Raw genomic sequence first — 21,358 nt, forward strand, 5'->3', positions numbered from 1 at the left:
GGAGAGTATTCTTCTGGGGACACAAAATAGGACATGATTAAAATATTTCAGGCAAAGTAGCCTAAGGAGGGCCTCAAATACTGTTGTGGCAAATGTGAAAGATTATTTCTGGCCAATGTTTTTACCTCTAATATTTATGAATTATTTAAAGTTGTAATTCTCCTCTATATAATTTCTTATTTTGATAATATCTATATCATATTTCACATATGTGACATTCATTAATCATATCATAGAATAATAGGAGTTAGAATACAATTGAAAAATTATTTAGTTTAATTCCCTCATTTCATAGGTGAAGAAACTGGGATCCAAGTAATTTGGCCAAGGTCATGTACGTAGAAAGGGACAGTCCTTGGACTCTTTCACTCCTGATCTGATGCACATTCCACTACATTTCACTGTACCATTAAACACATTTAGTTGAAAGCTGGGGGAGAAAATCCTAAATTTTGAAAGGTTTTATACAAGTTTAGTTCTTTCGAGGCAGAATACTACACAAACTCAGCAAATAAACCAAAAAAAAAGAGTAAAAAGTAATTTTACTTCACAGTATAGTCCCAGGAGAGATAATCTGGTCTAGAATTAAACACACTGGATATAAAATCAGAGAGTCTGGGTTTAACTTCTTGCTATTTTGCTTATTATCTATGTGGCTAATTGTCTTTGTTGCGTTGTTTATCATTAGTAAACTTCTCAGTAAGAAACTCTTAGAATCTCCTGGAGAAGAATGAAATAAAATAAACACATAGCTAACTGTGATAACACTATTAGTGTGTTATAGAAGCCATTTTGAACCCAGGTCTTCCAGAATCCAAATCTAGGCCTCTGTCTGCTACTCCTTGCTGCTTCCATGAAAATATATTTCCATTTTTCAGATTTTGTATATTGATTATGTACTAAAGCATATTCTTGATAAGTTTAGAATCAATGGCTAATTGCAACTTGATTTTAGAATATTACATAGATTCTGATCTCATTTGAGGCAATTATGCTGACCATGTACTGTAAAATAATGCCAAGGGCTTTCCAATTATATTTCACATTACTATTGGAACATATTAATATTGCCACATACTATTATACCTAAAGTCAAATAAAAACAATATTAGCTAAATTGCAAAAAAAATTTTAAAGTATTATTTTCTAAATATTCACTTATAATCCATATGATAGATACTTGACATTAGAGACCTTACGCAGTAAAATTATATACTTGTCTTAAGTATTAAAAACTTCCAAAGACATGAAAAGATTAACATTTGGCAATATGCCCGTATTCTCCATGTATTCCTACATAGAAAATCACATCAGGTACATGCAGGAGGTGTGAATAAAATGTTTGTGCTGGGATTCCAAACCACCATGCCACTTAATAATTAATTGGTGTTGACAAAATGGGTGTCAGAAAAACAAAAAACAGAGTGAATATCTTTTGTTCAACTCCCAGTCCCATTAAATCTTTCAGACAGAACTTCCTTTGCGGAAAATTTATAAATCCCACTTTCCCCTTTAAAACAGTAGGTGTCCCTTATATGAGCCATAACTCTTGCATAATTGGGGATTCTAGGACTCTTTCCAAATTTTCTACGACAGGCATAATTTTTCAAGAACACATCTGCCATAAGCATAAAAAAATCTCAGAACAATTATCCCCAAGAACTAAATCATGTGATTTATGCACTGAATGTAATATGAGCTAGAGGAACTTGCCTTGTATTTTTTCTCACTATGTATTTCTTCATTCCTTTATTTTCTTTATGTCTGCTTGCACTTTTGTCCCATTCTCAAAATACCAAATATACAATTGTCTATTATAATTTTTCTTAGCTTTTCATGTAATTTATTTATAAAGACTTGGGGAATCCTGGAAGCAAAGGATAAACAGGAAAAAATATACTTTTTAAAAATGTTTAAACCAACCATCATTAAAAGCCTCAAGGTATAAAGCTTTATTAGAAATTTGCAGGTATTTCCTTTAAATATATATGTAGTACCTCTATCATGAGCATTAGGGTTGCTCTTAGTTTACTCATCTTCCTTGGGACATTATTTTTCTTCCCATAACTTTATTTAAGTCAATATTTCTTTCTCAAAAAGCTAATATAAAAAAACAACACATTATTTTTGGCTAGTGAAAATATCACTTACCCTTTCTGAGAGATGCTTTATTATCATCTCTATAACTTTTATAGTATTTGAGAGTGAAAACGCAATGATTTCAAATTCACCCTTCCCACAGCTTCCAGCATGATTTACCTTTCAGTCAGTCAGTCAGTCAGTCATCAAGCATTGATTAACTCACTGCTGGGTCTCACATGCACCAGTAAATACCAAAGATGCAGAGAATCTCAACTAACTCTATTGCTGAGCAGATAAAATACAAATACAATTTTAAAAATAAATTTTTCTCCACTTCTTGAATTTCATATCTAAACTTTTTCCTATCTTCCCAGTCTTCTAAGAATATACTTTCCATCTATTAACTCCATGGACCAAACTGTAGTGACCTACTAGATATTTCTCAAGCATAGCACTCCATCTCTTATTTTCTCTTGTTTTCCACTTCCGTTCCCTATGTCTTGAATTATTTTTCTGTTTACTTCTTTTGCCTTTGTTTCTTTGGCTTCTTCAAGATTCATTTCAAATGCTCCCTTCTGGACGTTTTCCCCAATCTTTGAAGAGTCTAGAGACTAGTCTTATAAATTTAATTCTTAGCTCCTTCATATATTCTGCCTGCATTGTTTATGTATTTATTCACATGTTGTCTTCCATTTGAAGGTAAGCTTCTTGAGGGCAGGGATTATTTTTTTGCGTCTACTGGGCTTGGTAGTACTGGCACATTCTAGGGGCTTAGAAAATAAAGGGGTTGATAGAAATGATATCTACAGAATGATTGATTGTTTTCTAGAATTTCCTTAAGAAAATACCTTTACAGATTCACAAAAGCTCCAGAGAAAGCAATAGAGTGCTGCCCCCACTCCTCACATGTGCCACATCCACCTTTTTTATCTGAGCAAGCAAAGTATTTGCTGTTTCTTATGTTATGTGATTATCTGAAATAATGGAGTAATTGGAAATGAATATTAGATAGGCAGATGGAAGATGAGCTATGAGCAAGTTGCAATGCATAGCCAAATAAGAACAGTAGTAAATTCTGAAATCTGGAAATTTTTGCAAGGACAAAAAATGTGGACTGATTTCATGGTAATTGTAAGAGATAACAGATCTACAGCTAGAAGATTCTACTGGTGTTCTTTGACTGTCAATAAAAATCAAAAAAAGTTCTTAACATGTACGGGAGGACTGTGGTTCTCCTTTAGGAGGACATGAGAGGACATGAATGAGATGGGCAGTCTTAAATGACTTTCAATTGTCATTTTTGAAACATGCACATTGATGATATAACAGATTCATTTCAATGTTTATGAATCTGCATTGCATATAACTGTTTTAATTTTCTCCTCTTCGTAGTGGAAGTCTTGTGTAGTAGAAAGTTCACTGGACCAAGAATCAAAAAACTTGAATGCTAATAACAGCTTTGAAATTTGTTAACTGCACAACTTGGGAAGTCTTTTAAATTTCCTGCTGAGCAAAATAGTGATGATGATCCCTACTTATCTCACAGTGCAGTGGTGAAAATCACATGAGATAATATAATATGAAAGTGCTTTCGACTAAATAAATACCATGTGTGATTATTTTCACTCTTATGGAAATATAGTATAGGTCACTTCAAATCATCATAAGATCACAATTTTCCAGCTAGAAGGGACTTCAGTGGCCATTTGCTCCAATACATTAATTTTACAGATGAGGAAATTGAAACTCAAGTAGATTAAATTAATTGCCTGAAGTTACAAGCTAGATAACAGAAATAAGACCAACCTGATACTTCTGATTCCATAGGCAGAGCTTCTTCCAAAATCCTATCTAATTCTCAGAATGTGGATTGTAGAGAGGCACCTTGAATGTGCTACAACCAACAACCTCACTATTGATTTAGATTCTGCCTCTGCATGTCAACAAGATTTAATTTTTCTTCTCTTTATGTCATCTATAGTGCACCAGAATTTCCAAAAAATGCTAGATATTTGTAATAGATTTGACTTTCAATTATAGTGCAACCAATTTTAGTTGGTATGATTGAAAAACGAAAACAAAAACAAAACAAGAAAACCTATAATTGGAACATCAATAAAGTCTAAATGCCAGGAAATATTTTCTCTTCTCTTGATTGAAGAGATATTATAATTCAATATCACTGAAGTTCAATCCTGTCAAAAGTAATTGTAACCAAAATGTCTATTTGATTTTTCTTTTAATCCTTTGAAATTGAGAGATGAATCATCAATACACAAAAATGAACAAATTATAATATTTTTGCATCAGCAGCTCAAGGACATGAAAATGATGTAGTGTAAAATTTCACTTTTCAATCAATGTCAGCAAGCTTAAAATTCAAACTGAAAATAGAGGTTTCCTCTCCAGGGCAAATAGTTCCCTCCCTATGATGGTAGTGAGACAGTACCAGATTTAAATAAAACACAAATATTTTATAGACCTAGAGTCAGAGATGGAAACAACTATTAAAAATTACCATTTTCTCATTTACCCTTACATTTCAAACAAAAGTAAAACAATTTAGAGGAATGAAATATATTTGAGAAATGTGAGACCACTACGTTGAATCTCAAAAACCTTTCATTTGCTTACAGGACACTTGCTGACAAAAAGAAGACAGGCTGCCTGCACCACAGTGAAGTATCTCAATTCTTCCAATTATAAGGTGCCAAAGTTAATTTTATTAAGTCAATTCTCTGAGACATTATTGTAATGCCATTAGAAATTAGTTGAGACCACATTCCGTGGAATATGACAGAATTATAAGGACTTGATTCTTATAGCATGGAGAGTTTTGAGGAATGAATTAAAAATGCCTCCATGGGGATTTTAAAATTTAAATTGAATATGCAATTTTGGATTACTAGTCTAGCCCACCCTTTTCAGTGGTACTACCAGCACCGTCAGCTATATGGATCCATTGACTCAAAGCTTATGACAGCTTTCAGGCTCACTACCTTGCAAGCTGGGATGATCATCGCTGGGGTGCTAGACACTCCTCTCTCCTCCAGTTACTATACTTTAAAAACAAAAACAAGCAGAAAAATAAAAACAATTTTGTAGAAGACAGTGATTCTTCTTTTCAAAAATGTTTTTAGTTACAACTTCTCTCCTTCCCAAGCCCTTCATCATCTTTTAAGGTAATAAGAAATATGATACTCTCTCTGTCTCTCTCTCTCTGTCTCTCTCTCTCTGTCTCTCTCTCTCTCTCTCTCTCTCTCTCTCTCTCTCTCTCTATATATATATATATATATATATATATATATATATATATATATATATATATATATATAAAGTAATGAAAATATATTCCTGTAATAGCAATATTATGAAAAAAAGCAAGAAAAATAAGTGCAAAATATGTTTCAATCTGCATTCTGATCCCACCAGTTTTCTGTTTGGAAAATAATAATATTTTTCATTGTAAATCTTTTTTATTTGTTCTGGATAATTGTATTGATCACAGTTACTAAGTCTTTCCTAGTTGTTTATCATTACGATATTGTTGTTTCCCTGTTCATTGTTCTCCTGATTCTGCTTACTTTACTTTGTATCAATTCACTTATGTCTTTCTAGGTTGTTTTCCAAAATCATACCTTCAGTCAGTATATCGTCTTACTACACCTTTTTTTATGGAGAAGGTGGGATATTATAAAATGTCATTTACAACTGTTATTTTCAATATTTGAATCTCATTGTGGTTTTTACAATTTCTGGCAAATTTAAAACTTAGAGAATGTCTTCTGTTGTCCAAAAGTAAGGATGCATGGTAAGAGGAGTGAGAGAAAGACAGAAAAGTTTATCTGGTGTATTGTAGGCATTTAATAACTTCATTGAATTGAATTGAATTGATATAGATAACAAGCTTAGAGACTCATTAGATCTGTGACAGAAATTAGACATAAGGCTGTTTTTTCTACAGTGAAGTGTTGAGCATGGTGGTATGTCTTTGTGAATTATGTATAGCACAACTTTTTGAGTATTTTTGTGATAAAATCTGTTTTCATGTCTCTAGAATAAAAGCAATTTCTACGTCATTTTCATTCAATACTTTGGAAGTTAAAATTACTTATTAATAAAATCAATAAAACTATTAAAATAAAATATCAACAACACTTAGATATTTTGACCCTTATACTAATTTGCTAAGTTAATCATTTCACATTTTCTAAGCCAAAGTATCCATCAGGATTAACTAGTATCACATTAGCTTGCAGAAATCAGAGATAGCAAAAAAACAATTCTACTGAAAAGAGTTGCACATTTTATTAATATTTTCATGTGCTGTTTGACTTTTTGTAAAAAAAAAAAAAGAAAGGGAATACTTGAGCATCAGTAGTCTCTTTTATTGATGCAAATCTGAAAGGCACAACCAAATGTTTCTGAATTTCCTTAAAATGTTCTCATACACTTTGCAATGCTCCAGAAGCAATGCCAATTGGGTATTACTCCATGACAAACAACATTTGTAGACATCAAAGTGGTAAAATATCAGTGTAATCAGAAAACTTAAGGCTCATGAACATTTGTACTCTAGCAGTGAAATATTTCCACTGGACTTCCAAAAGCATTTCTTCTGTCATGTTTCCATATTGAATGACATTAAAATAGACATTCTTATAATCTTGCACAAACTTTATAAATGATATGTGAATTTTAATCGTGTTCTATAGTGAAGAAGACAACTAATGGAATCATTTAAAACATTCATACTACTTTATGAAACTGCAAAAGTGTAATCATCTTGAATTAATTCCTTGTTTTTAAAGGAATGATTAAGTTTGATATTTGCAAATTATTCTGTGGCATATCATTATTCAGCAACAAGTAGAACACAATTTATTTACATTTTATCACAAAAATCCTTATTTCCCAAAGCTCTAGCAACAACATCATTTCCCATCATTCTGACCAAGCCATGGCATAGTCATAACTTAAATGATTTCTATCTCTTCAACTCTGGTCACTTCTAGTCTCTCAAATTTTTCTATTCCTATGCTTTGACAACAAATAACTATGCTTCTGACTTTTCCACCATTTTATTCACATGTCAGTTATTCCTTACATTTATTACAATCTTTATTATCTTGAATTTTCTCCTTCTTTATATATCCACTTTGGTTTCAATCAATCTAATATTTATTAATCATTAAGTATGATAAATGTATTGAGATAGATGTTAGAGACACTAGGAAAGAATTGAAACAACCATTGTCCTTAAGTAGTCTATTCTCTCTCTCTTACTCTCTCTCTCTCCCTCTCTCTTTTCCTTCCTTCCTTCTGTCCTTCTTTCCTTTCTTCTTTTTTTAATGAAAGCAACACATACACATAATTTCATTTAAAATATGCAAAATTTCCCTTTTTCTAAATAAAAGTTTTATTGTAAAGTATATTTATAAATCATTTGGAAATGATCTTATGTCATAGAAGGTTTGTATATTAACCTTTGAAACCTAGAAATGAGAACTTGGCTACAATGAGAATTAGATTTTGTGAGGAAAGTCTAATACTTGAAAAATTTTGCACCTCAGCAGATCTGTTCATTGACAAATTTATTTAAACAGTGGTGAATTCCCACTCTCCTAGGATTCCTGAATGGAGAGTTGGACAAGAGCAAGTTGAGTATAATTCTGGCTAGATATGGAGGACACAACAACAAGGAGCCCAGTACCCAGGCCTCAATGCTTAAGGGTAGGAGCTGGGGTGCTTGATTGGTGCTAATTGTATCCAAGATAGACTAACATAAAGAAAATTAGAGAACAAATTATTGGTTTTGACTAAGGATAGAGGTGATGGTAAAATCCATGGGATTTATGAGACTACAGAAGAGAAGTATTCAGAGAAAGAAAAAAGAATTACCCAGGACAGAGCTCTAGGGTTAATTCTTATTGAAAGTGGGACATGTGTGCCTACAAAATAAACTGAATCTGGAAGGAGTAAAGTTGGAGTTCTTAAAGCCTGATTGGCCACTTGTTTGGGATATACTAGGAAGGATTCTTCTTCGTGACTGGGTTAGATTAGGTGGTTTCTGAGGCCTATCCCAGTTCTGAAGTAGAATTAATCCTGGGCATTGAAAAAGCTAGATTTAAGTTCAAATGCATCCTCTGACACTGATAGCTTTGTGACTCTGGACAGGTGACTTGATCTCTATTTAGCTCAACTTTCTTAGTTGTAAAATGAGAACAACAGAAGCATCTATCTCTCAGGGTTGTTGTGAGTCACAAATTAGATAATCAGATTATTAAGCACTTAACAGTGCCTGGCTCATAGCAGGTGTTAAAAACCTGTTTCTTCATCCCTTTGCCTCCTCCTTGGAAGTTACAATCACATCTCCTTCAGGGTAAGACTGATGTTTAGCTAAAAACATAAGCACTCCCAGAATGCTTAATAAGTGTTGATGGTATTAAGTGCCTAATATAAGTTTGTCACAACCTTATCCCTAAATGGAGCTTATAATCTAATATGTATCCCACAACAGAACATCTCAATTTCAACCTCATAAGGACAAAGAGAATATCTATTCACTGTTTCTAAGGGTAACTTCAAATGGGGGGGGGGGCATCATTTTTACTTGGTTGCATTAGAGATTGATTTATAATAGAAGTGATAATTTGGTTGGCTTTGAAGGAAAAGAGGGATTTCATTGGGTGCCTATGTAGAGGAAGTGTGTTGTAGGCATTCAGTGTATAGGCTTTCTTAAATGAATAGCCATGTAAGAGTCAAGTAGTTGTGGGGAAATATTCCAATTTAGTTGGGACACAGAGCACTTGAAGAAGAACTGCTATGAAAGTTAGGTTGGAGCCACTTGAGGAAGAGCCTTAAAAAAAGGATAAGGAATTTATATAGGCACACTGGAGGAGTTCCTATAGACAGTAGGGACATTTGTGAGCAGAAGACGAGCATGTCCTGGCTTGCATTTTAGGACAACTGCTTTGGGAGCTGTGTATAATAAATAGTTTGAGAATGGAAGCAAAGAGAAGAGTTAGGAAGTTATCATTTTAGTCTATGCAAGCTTGCCTTGTATTTTCTATTACTCTTATCCTTGTAGCCAATATATTACCAACAAGAAACCATAGATTTTCTAATTCTTTTTCTAAAATTGACTATATTATGGACAGCAGCCTAGTAGTACATTTTGGTAAGCTGCATTATTCTGTATTTAAAAGAGAACACAAGTTATACATGGATAGTTGATAGTCCATATTAGTCCAAATGACAGACTATTTTATAATGAGAATTATTCTATTTCTTACTGAGCTTCTTTTATATTTATTTTTCTGGGTGTGTGCTCGTGTGTTGTTGTGTGTGCATGTATGTGTGTGTGTGTGTGTGTGTATGTATTTCCTTAGCAGATATTCAGTACAAAGCTTATCCTATTATGTTTTGTATAGGCACATCAGGTCTTTACATTTTCTCCTGTATTTATCTTCTTAAGGTGTTTTTGCTGAATAAAATTCATTTTAGCTATATTCAGACACTTGTTAGCTATGTAACCCTGGGCAAGTCACTTAACCCTGTTTGCCTTAGTTCCTCATTGGTAAAATGAATTGGACATGGAAATGGCAAACCACTCTAGTATCTCTGCCAAGAAAACCTGATAGTGTTTTATATAAGCTATATGGTTTCTACACAAATGAGAATCACCCTACTTTTTCAACCTATTTGGAGGAAAATAGTGTTTGGAACACTGCCTCAAAGTTATAGTATTTGTGTTCTCTCACTGTATCTTTCCTAATTCCAAAATTCTGAAGTTTTTAGGTCTAGAGAGAATTTACAGCATGACAGGAATTTCTAGTTAGTTAATTACTCATATGGCTGTATCTAGAAGTGCCTGAATTGGTGAAAGAGTGAGGGGATTATCCTTTCTGTAGAAATGAGAAATTGACCAAGTATCTGCTAGATCAATAAAGTAATTTCACATAGGCCAGGTATTCCTGTTCATACCAATGACAAGGATAGATGATGATGGGTAGATAATGTGATAGAAAATTTCTAATTTATATTTTGTAAATACAACCTTTTTTCCTTCATATTCATGAAAATGTAAAGTCTGAGTCTCTTTATGGTCTTTACCAAATCATTCAACAGTTCAAAGGTTATGAGTTGTTGAATATATTCTATATTTCTAGGTGGCAAGGTCACATTCAGACTAAGTCTCAGATGCAGGTTATCAAGGTCTGAATCGGTAATATTGAATACCTTTTTTTCAAAAAACACAGATTAAAGATTTAGATCTATAAGGGATCTTAGAAACAATATGGCCTACTCACCTCATCTTATATGTCTTGTAACTGAATTTCAAAGACATCAAGGTGGCAAAAGTGTCATGGTTTGAACCAGGCCATTGGATTCCCAAATTAGCATTTGTTGAACTATATTCTTCTACCTTTTATTCCTATTTAAATGGTGAATGTTTTATTATAGGTGGGCTGTGGTAGAATATAGATGAATTAGAAATACACTCCTTGAAATTGGGTCTATTGTTGTTTCATATGAAGTATCATGATACCGTTTTGCCTCCTTTTGTGCCTAAAATTCAAACAGCTAATAATGCCCAAATTGGCTTTCTTTTTAATGTTAGCTAAATACGTATAAGTGTAGTAGCACTTATAGGATAGAGGCAACCACACTAGAACACAGAGTGGGCTGCTAGCACAGGTTCTTTGATCTGTTTTTCTAAAGGAAAGACAGCTTCAAAGAGGTCAACAATGTTACTTTAATTAAACAATGCAGAAAGACAAATATTTATCCCTAGAGAGAAGAAATATTCAAGAAAGAATCCAATAAACAGGGCTTTCTCTGTCTAAGCAGAATCGTGTGACCATCTACATACACAACCAGATTGGGAGAGCACTAACATCTGAGTAGTTGGGTGGTTCTTAACAAATGGCTCCCAGAGTCCAGTCCAGAAAACTTAAAGGTCCTTCTCATGAGTGAGCCCCCAAAGCAAAATGCCAACTTTCCAGAATATATAACAAAGACTGGACCCCTAATTGGATCAGAGTCAGAAGGCATGAAACCTACATGACACAGCACAGTTGTGAATTATCAGGGCTCAACGGAGATTAACCGTTCAGATGTTTACAATATAGCCTGAGTGTAGGAGACTGAATTCCAGAAGAAAAAATCCCACTTTGCTTACTTATACTTACAATAAGATAAAACATAAATGGTGAGAACTTGATCATTTTCGAGACTTAAGAGTGTCTCTTTCTCTCTCTCTCTCTTTCTCTCTCTCTCACACACACAGACACACATAAACACACACATTTAGAAGACTTAAAAGACTCATTTTAATGATTTTCATTTTGTAATGGACATACTAATTTTCTCTTCCGTTCTCTAAAATTTCCCATCATCTTGATCAAATTTTGTAACTAACATTCACCTTTCATGCCATATCTAATCTGAAATTATGTCTATTCAATTAAACAAATATTTATTAAAGGACTGGGAAGCCTCAGTGTGTTTAAGGTTACATTTCTATAACAATCTCTCTAGTTCTACCACGTGGAACTATTTCAAGCTTCTACTTTTTTTCCACCATCTCTTGTTCTTCCTTTATGGCAGGAAGCATCTTTTTTGGCATTTGGCATATCTTGCAACACCTGACTCAGTGACTTCCCTATAGTAGGTTCTAAAACATATTTATAGGAGAAAGCCTGTGAGATACTGCCTGCATAAGCCTGCTAAAATATAACTTTCATTATGTCCCTTCTCTACACCCCATCCACAATAACTGATTGATTTTTGCACAAATCTAATAATCCCTCCAAAAAGTGGGCCCAGTCTTATTATTATATTACAGCCCATGGGTTCCATAGTAGTAAATGAAGTCAACAGCACAAAAAGCCTTTCAGATGAAGGAATTTGGGCAAGGTTAGAGAGGAGAGCCTAACTGTAAACCCATGTTTAAAACTCACAAGTGCTCATGAGGCTTCACATGATTTAAATTGAACTATTTTATTTGATTTTCTTTTAGTCTAGTTTGACCTCTTGTCACCACTGAAAACTTGTTCTTGAAACATAGACCTTATTTTCTCTTAGTATCCTCTCCTTGCTTGGAACATGTTGTGAATCTCTTTGGCATTGTTTTGGTCTTCTCTCTTACTAAATTCTCTTCCTTACTTTTACTATTGCCTATGTTACACATTGTTTTTGATCTCCATATACACTAGGATTTCTCTATTTCACTTTTACCTTTATTCCCAAGTAGGGAAAGTGTCAGTTATGGTCATAGTACTTGCTAAATGAACCTTGCCAAATTCCAAATGAAAAGTGTTCTCTAGGGATGGGCCAGGAGATAAAGGAAAGCCCTGAACTATTCCTCACAGAATGACTATTTTCTTAAAAGTTTCAGGTCAAGTATCCCACTCGTTATGAGATCTTTTCTGATTCCTTTAGCTGCTAGTGCTTTCTCCATTTTATGTTCTTATCTCTCTCTCTGTGTGTGTGTGTGTGTGTGTGTGTGTGTGTGTGTGTGTGTGTGTGTATTCTCTCTGGATAAAATACAAGCTTCTTAAAGGCCAAGGATGTATATGACTTTTGTTCTTTAATTTTAAAGGCTTTGTGCAGTATCTGATGTATGGAAGGTACTTAATAAGCACTTTTTTATTATACAGTTGAGGTACATAGTGGGAACCCAATGTGTAATATGTCCAGAACTTCACAAGTGGATTCCAGAGAAAAAATGCAGACAGAGTTGGCCCGACATTTTCTTGAAAATGAAAGCTCTAGGAGGAAATAGATTGGCCAATCAGAAGAAGGGACCAAAAGGGGATAGAGTGTGCTTTCGTTATGAGAAAGCCTGGGGTTTAGTCAACTTCAAGGGTTAGGAGGGCACAGGAGCAAAATCGACTTCTCAATGAGAAAGCTGTTGTGTCTTGGAGGAGAAAGTCAATAGAATCAACAATGGAGCCCAGAGGAGAATGAGATTCTCTCTCTCTCTCTCTCTCTCTCTCTCTCTCTTTCTCTCTCTCTTTCTCTCTCTCTCTCCTTTAGCAAACAGATATACCACATGTACAAACACACACACACGCACACACACACACACATTGGCATAGGGAACTCCTAGTTGAGAACACTCTCTACAGCCATAAGTCATCATCTTCTTTATACATTGTGGAGAGTTTCTTAAAGAACTGAGAGATGACTAATTGAGTGTCACATAGCCTCTATATGTTGGAAGGACTTAAAACTAGCTAGGTATTGCTAGCTCCAAACCTGGATCTTTATCCATTATGCAATAGTTATCTCTAGAAGGCATTATATAAATGTGAGTTGCATTAATAAAACTCTACTGGAGCAGAAAAAGTAGAAAGAGTACTGAGTTTTGGATTAAAAAAAAAAAGCATAATTTGGAATCCGAGGTCTCCCACTTATTAGCTGTGTGAAAGGGAAAATTACCATTGCATTTTATTTTTCTATCAAAGGATAAGGACTAGTACTGCAATTTTACTGTGGTATGGAATTTCAGGTGGAACTTTTTTACCAATGCAAGTCAACACCTCTGCAAATTAAAATCAGAGCCTTGCTGACAGCAAGCTCGTATAGAAACAGGGCCTCTAAACCATGCATAAGGTTGTCTGCCGTCACATATTGATGTAGAAAATCACGTATTAACATTAACTGACTTCTATTGTGTTTTATTTATTTTCTTAAATATTTCCTGATTACATTTTAATCTGGTTCTGCACTTGGTAGTGTTGCAGGCCAGGTGTTTGACAGCTCTGTCATAGAATATTTGAAGGTTCAGTGATTTTCCCACTCACACAACTTGTATGTATCAGAGGTAGGATTTATTGCATGTCCTGACTTCATAATGAGCTCCTTATCTATTACATGATTGCAATGAAATAGTTTTTTTCCTTTCCATATCTATGCACATCCATTGATATGCACAGAAATATCTGAACAGGCGTGCCACGTGTATCTAAAATATATATGGAGCCTTAGTTTCCAAACCACTGCTTAAATCAACATTACAGAAGGTCTCAATGATTTATACAGACCTTCATTTTCAGTGGAATGGAAACTGGTACTCAAAGGCAGCCAACCATGTAACAGACCTAGAGGTGCTGAAAAACTACCAATGAATTTTGCCAGGGAACCAGATGCCGCATTTGGAAGAATAGTTTCCAGGCTTGGCATTGAAGGCTTATGATGCCATCCAAATGATTCCTCTACAGTTTAAAAAACTGATATTTTCACACAATATAACCAAGCAAAACTCATTCAAATGGTATTAAAACAAAACCGTAGTTATTATGTATAGATATTGCAGTCCAAATTGTACCCTTCTAGATACTTTGATTTAAAAAATGATTTGGGGGTAATGTTAGAGATGTCTTTGTTTTATACATATAGATAGATAGATAGATAGGTAGATAGATAGATAGATAGATGATAGATGGATAGAGAGAGAGAGAGACAGACAGACAGACAGGCAGGCAGACAGACAGACACAGAGTGAGAGACAGAGACACAGAGAGAGGCAGAGAGACAGAGAGACCAGACAGAGATAGAGACAAAGTATGTGTATATACATATATTTTGTATATATGTTTATATTGCATAGTCTGTATGTATTTACATGTATGTATGTATGGCTCTCTCTCTCTCTCTCTCTCTCTCTCTCTGTCTCTCTCTCCTCCCTTCCTATTTATATTCCAAACAGTAGTTAAGGGTTATATGCACTGAGGTGACCAGGAAAACTCAAAATCTTTGCATAGGCACTTTCTAAATTCCTCAAAACATTTTCAACAGATTTATCCCTTGTGATGAGCCAAATGAATCTGAGCAGTTCTCACAAAATAGCAGTTCTACTGTGTTATTGTTTTGGACATACCTTGATGAAGGGTATTGTGAGGATATGGTTCTAAGAGGCCACTGGAATCATCACAATCCATTGTGGCAGACTACCAGGAAAGAAATGTCTCAGTACTAGATGATCAAGAATGCATAGCCCAATGTGGAGAGGGAGGTAATTCAATGAAAGTGAAATATTTTTCTGAATTTCTCCATTTTTTATTTCATTTTCAATTTTTCTTTGCTTACTGATGTCTCACTAATCATTAAACCTTTCATGTTTGCAAAGAGGTGAAGTGTCAGTTTGCCAGAAGAGCCCAATTCAGAGAAGTAAAGGACAAAAACAGAACAACAACAAAAATGAAAACAAAACTGTCAGAACAAATGAAGTATTTTCACAAAAAGACAAGAGATAAATCAGAACTATGTAAAGCAATTTAGTTTAGTCGACAGAGACTAAAAGTTAGGCCTCAAAGTTAGGAAGATCTAAGTTCAGATCCACATATTTCAGACCTACACAATTTGGCAATGCGTTAAGGGGCAAAATTAAGACAGGCAAAATTTCATGTCTCAGATAGGTTAGAACAGAGACAGACTGATGCTGGTTGGTTGCCCCAGGTCATGTGAAAAATAGGAAAATCCAGAGGGGCAACCTTATATTGGTGGCTAAAGGGCCATATATTTGCCATGTATTGTACTGGCCTGACATACTTGTTGTGTGACCACTAACATATAACTCAAACTCTTAAGTGACCCCTTAACTCTTAAACCTTCAGAGAAGACACATTGCCAATTTCCACTGAAAGGAAGTTTCTAATCAGGAACTGCTTATACTGATAAAAACCAACATTCTGACTTAGAAAAAAAAAAAAAGAAAAACACACACAGAGGAATGTGTGATGTGGCAAATTGTTTGTATATAATGTTATATTTCTTGTTTTTGGAAACAACACCACAAATTATGTGCTTCTTCAGTGTATGATTGCTTTGTTGAATAGGCCTTTGGGTTATTTGGAATCTTTTCTAATATTACATAACGACAATCTGTCCTGTTTTCAGTGTTATTTGGATGTAAACTGTCTTTTCTCAAAATGAGAGAGTGTGGCACAGTTAAAATACTGCTAGATTTGTAAGGGAAAGATCATCATTCAAATCCTAGTTCCTCCAATGACTTATATGATCTCACACAAACTATTTCACCTATTTGGTGCTAGTTTCCTCATCTTTGAAATGAGTGAATTGGATTAAATAGTCTCTCAGATCCCTTCTACCCTTACGTCTATGATTCTTCTCATTTGCCACTATCATGGATTCCTGTTATTCTAATATTTACTCGTTTATTTTTCTTTTTTAAGTAAAAAAAGTCTATGAGGCTGAATGTATTTTAAACTACGCTTGTAAAACTAGCAATAATGTGATATCCTTTCCTATGAGCAAAATATAATGTTCTAAATTACATATAGATATATCTATATCTATATCTATATATATCTATCTAGGTAAAGGATACCAAAAGATCTCCTCCCCCCCAAAAAAAAAGCAAACTATGAAGGATAAGCTAAAAGTGAATGGTAAATGTTCATAGCATGAATAATTTGAGACCAAGTCAGATACTCAATCAAGAACAACAAATACTACTTTATCAGTAATGATTGGAGGCAAATTAAATAGATAAAAATTCTATAGGAGTATTAAGAAAAAAGTCCTGTAAATTGCAGCATAGTATCATGGGGTGATTTTTCAAAGGAGGTGTAGGAATTTGGTCACATGGGGAATGTAAAAGTAGACTGACCTCATTAACAAGTTGCAAAAATGTGGCCTCATTACAAGCCCATTACTTTTGGCTCGTATAAAAGTTGACATTATTCTTAAAATGGCAAGAGTATAATGATGGTGCTGACATTCAAGAATAAAGATTGTGGCTTAGCTGTTAAAAAATACAAAAATAAAACCAACAAATAGGATTCTGTACAAGTTCAATGAACTTTATATTTTCAACTTGCAATGAATTTTTACTTAAAAACTTCAAAATTATTCTAATCTAATTTCATGAAAATATAACCCATGGATAGATAGAGATATGAGTCATTCAGTTGAATTCATTACAGCCTAGAATAGTATTTCATGTGAAGATAATATTGTCTAATCTGACAATAGATTTTTGAATCATGGGAAATGATTAGATACCTTTTCTCAATTTAGATGTTTTTTTTTTTTAAATCCAAGTGTTCATGTAAACTATTCATTTTATCTCAAAGACTGAACATCTAACTTTATTCTTAAGTGACTATGAACATTTTCATTTTATACTTAATTATGCAGGGTCTTTAGCTGGAATAGTCTTTCAAATCGAAAACTAGATATTGCAATGTATACTGTATTCAGCTACATAAGTAATTACTTCTTGGTGGATTTAAAATTAACTTTGAACTTTGAAAAGATTAGAATGTTAAGATGTAAGTCAAATATAAAAAAAGGCATTCTTTCATTTAGACAAGAAATTAGAAGCATCAAGTTAAATTCTCTGTCTGTAGGTAAGAGTTGGTTAGGGTAAATTTGATTCAAATTCTCCACATTCTCTCCTTCTGGTGGGAAAAGAATGAGATAAATATGCACCAAAATATTATCCAGATATGTAGAACCCGCTAGGTTTGTGTGGTAGAAAGACTGCTTAACTTGGAATCAGGAGAGCCTCATTCAAATCCTGTCTTAGAAACTTCCTATCTATTTAACAGTGGACCAGTCATTGAATCATTAATCAATTGGAGTGATGACATACACAGTGGAGATAATGATAAAACATACTTCAAAGGGTTTTTGTGAGAATCAAATAATATAATATAGTGTTTTACAAAGTTTAAAGTGCTAAAAGCAGATTAGTTAAAAGTATAGTACTTGTCTTCATAGTATGACATGCACACTTTTGACTCAGTTTTGCTATGTGCTTAAGTTTTCAATTATTTTTGTTCATCCTGAAAGGCAAAGAAGTAAAATTTAAAGAACACTGATAATGGTGTCAAGGTATCTGAATGTAAAATGATGCTCTGCCACCTACTGTTAGTTTAACCTTGGGCAAGTCATTTCAGTTTCAATGTCCTCAATTTTCTCATTTGCTAAATGAAGATGTTGGGTTATATACTTACAAAATTTCTTCCAGATTTAACTCTATGGTCTCATAAACCTCCTCAGTTAAATGTTTTCTGGTCTTATTGAAAATAAATGTCCTCAATCTATAGGTAACATTGTGTTCTAACTCAACTATTCCAATAGGAAAATATCTCTAATTTGCTCTTTTTCTGAAAATAGTTGCTTTTTTTTTAATTTTTAAATATTTCTAGTGGAGTAAAAGAAACATTTAAAGCATGGTGTATTGATATAGATGTTGGCAGTGCTGAGAAATAGATTGCTGAAACCCTTGATTTTCACTGGGCATGGATTATGGTATGATCTTTCTTCAGGTTCTTCCTTTCAAAATGGAACAGAATTTATTAATGCAGTTTATCAGGAAGAAAATGATGAAGTCCTAGGAACAAGGCACTTAAACTCGCTTATCAGAAATCTGATTCCCCTGGAGTGTCACCAGAGGCAATAACATAGGCATTAACATTGCCAACAGTGGAGTCAACAGACACAGTAGACCCATCCAAGCATCATGCCAAAGAACCAGCCAAGAGCTTTGTAACAGACACAGATGTTGCTGCTAAAAAATTTATTTCAGACCTTGGCATCAGAGTTCTTTAACTGTCAAACTTCTTTTGCTCATGGACCCAGCTGTTGAATATGTTGAAAGAAAGAAGAAGGAAGAAAAAAATGAGATGAGTGACATTAAGTACAACTAAATGAAAATACTGCATGGGCGCAATACATTCAGACAGACAAATAATATTTTCTCTCTGGATAAATATTGCACATTATCTGTGTTCAATATTATCTAACTAACTAGTTAGTAACAGGAAATTAATGTGAAAGATTTTTAAAATATTTAAAAAATTACAATTCAGCATTGGGTTAAATTGTTCATGAGATTAAAAATACCTGAAGGCAGATAAGTTGAATGATTTATTTCCCTCACATTATTAGAATTCAATGAGAAAGATTGTATATCTATCTATCTATTAGATAGATAGATAGATAGATAGATAGATAGATAGATAGATATAAAGACTTGTAGTATGCTGCAAGAAAGGTGGGTAGGAGGAAAGCAGAGATAAAACCATATCAGTCAGTCAAAAAACATTTATTAAGTGCCTACTACGTTCCAGGTTAAGTTTTAGGGATAAAAAAAAAGAGGCAAGTAAGTCTCTAACCTCAAAGAATTTGCAATCTATTGAAAGACATAGAGTACAAATAAATACATAAAAGGAAAGCTATACACAGGACAAACAGGAGGTAAAGGTTGGACGGTACTAGGATAAGGAGAGTTTGGGGAGTAAGAGTGGCTTCCTGTAGAAGATAGTTTTTCAGTTGGAAATTAAAAGAAGTTGGGGAGGTTGGGACTCAAATTAGAAGAGGGAGAGTGTTCAGGCATGTCAGACAAGTCGGAGAGAATGCCGAGAGCTGAGAGATGGAGTATCTTACTTGTAGAAGAACCAGTAGCTCAGTGTTACTGAATTGAAGAGTAAGTCTTGAGGAGTAAGTTGTCCTTGTTCACAGGAGTTTGCATTCTAATTAAGAAAATATTATACTGGGAATGGAACCAAAATGGTAGAGTGAAAGCAGGGCCTCAACTGAGCTCTCATAAATTTCTTCAGATACCTCTAATAAGTCAGTCTCAACAAACTTGAGAGAGGCAGAATGTCCTAGGAGACAGAGGGTGGCAGATTTCCAGACCAAGAGAATCTGAAGATTGATGGGAAGGATATGTTACACCAGGATGAGAGAATGCAGAGCATGTGAGTCTATACTCAACCATAGGGGAGAAGGAGTTGGCCCTGGTAGATGGAATCACCAGTGTAGTGATGATTCTCAGACCTCTCGGCATATGATGGGATTCTGGCAGAGCTGGGTGAAAGGGCCTGTGGCAGCTGCAACAGCTACTTCTGGGGTGATCAACCTACAGACTAAATGGTTGAAAGTCACCTACTTGAACTTCTGGGAGTTAAGATGGTGGAGTAAACCATAAGTGCTCTCATCTCCCCTTATTCACCTTGAAAGACTCAGAGAATATTACCCCAGAAAAAATCCTGGAATGCTGGAACCAACAGAAGGGGTACAGAAGTCTTCTAGCTTAGGAGACTGGGGAGATTGCCTGGAAGGGTCCCTCATGCTATGACTGAAGGGGGCCAAGGCAAGCTGAGAGGCATCCAACAAGCCCCACCTCAGTGGACCAGCAGGAGATCCTGAGCCCCAGGAGGGTGGAGCCAGCAACTGCCAACGCAAGGAACCCAGGCATGCCTTCACACAACCAGGGGAATCCGCAGAAGCAAGCAAGTACTGTTGCCCACAAGAAGCTATGCTCTAGTGTGGCCCTAGGGGAGGAAGAGACCTCCAACAGCCAGACCCTCCCCCACACCTCAGGCTGAGAGCTTCAGTGTAACCCTAAGAAACCTCAGAAAGACTTCATCTGTCCTTGACCTTAACACACCAGCTCCAGCACCACAAGAACTACAGCATTATATAGCATCTAGCTGACAGAACCAGAGGCCACAGCACACAAAGCCAGTAACCAGGCCAATAGCCACAAACACAAGAAGAGTGAAACAATTTCTATGCCCCAGAAACAGACATCCATTTTAAAAACAAGGATAAAGTCAATCAAGAAACAAACTAGAAAAGCAAAGATCATAAAATCTTACCATAGGGAATGATAAGAACAACATACAAATTCCGAAGAGGACTGTATTGACACTATACCCACATCTGAAACCTCAAAAGGGCATATGAGCTGGTTTCAAGCCCCAAAAGCATTCTTACAGGAACTCAAGAAGGATTTTAAAAGCCAAATGAGAGAAGCAGAAGAAAAATTGACCAATTCTTTTAAAAATAAAATGGACAAAATGGAAAAAAATCATTGAAATAAACATATTTTTAAAAAAGTAAAATGGTCAAATGTATAAGGAAATACAAAACCTGACTGTTGAAAATAAGTACTTGAAAAGTAAAATTGGTCAAATGGATGTGCTACAAAAGCTAACTGAAAATGATAATTCATTAAAAATTAGAATTGGACAACTAGAAGCTCATGACTCTATGAGGCATTAAGTATCAGTCAAACAAAATCTAAAGAACTAAAAAAAGAAAATAAAATGTGAAATACCTTAATGGAAAAACAACTGACCTGGAAAATATACCCAGAAAAAAAAAAAAGCCTAGACAATATTTTCCAAGAAATCATCAAGGAATATTGCCCTGAGGTATTAGGTAAAATAATCATCAAAATAATCCACCAATCACCTCAGGAAAGAGATACCAAATAGAAAACTCCAAG

The 21,358-nt window shown here is 34.6% G+C and overlaps 1 long non-coding RNA gene across 1 annotated transcript in view; it reads left to right on the plus strand.

Annotated features, from left to right (window-relative positions):
* Positions 1-21,358, plus strand: part of LOC140509488 (uncharacterized) — a 130,544-nt gene that overhangs the window by 9,023 nt on the left and 100,163 nt on the right. The window contains exon 2 of the long non-coding RNA XR_011968783.1: positions 4,719-4,789. This is a non-coding gene — a long non-coding RNA (uncharacterized lncRNA). The remainder of the gene's footprint in view (positions 1-4,718; positions 4,790-21,358) is intronic.

Source organism: Notamacropus eugenii, chromosome 6 (assembly GCF_028372415.1).
Source record: "Notamacropus eugenii isolate mMacEug1 chromosome 6, mMacEug1.pri_v2, whole genome shotgun sequence".
Classification (NCBI taxonomy): domain Eukaryota; kingdom Metazoa; phylum Chordata; class Mammalia; order Diprotodontia; family Macropodidae; genus Notamacropus; species Notamacropus eugenii.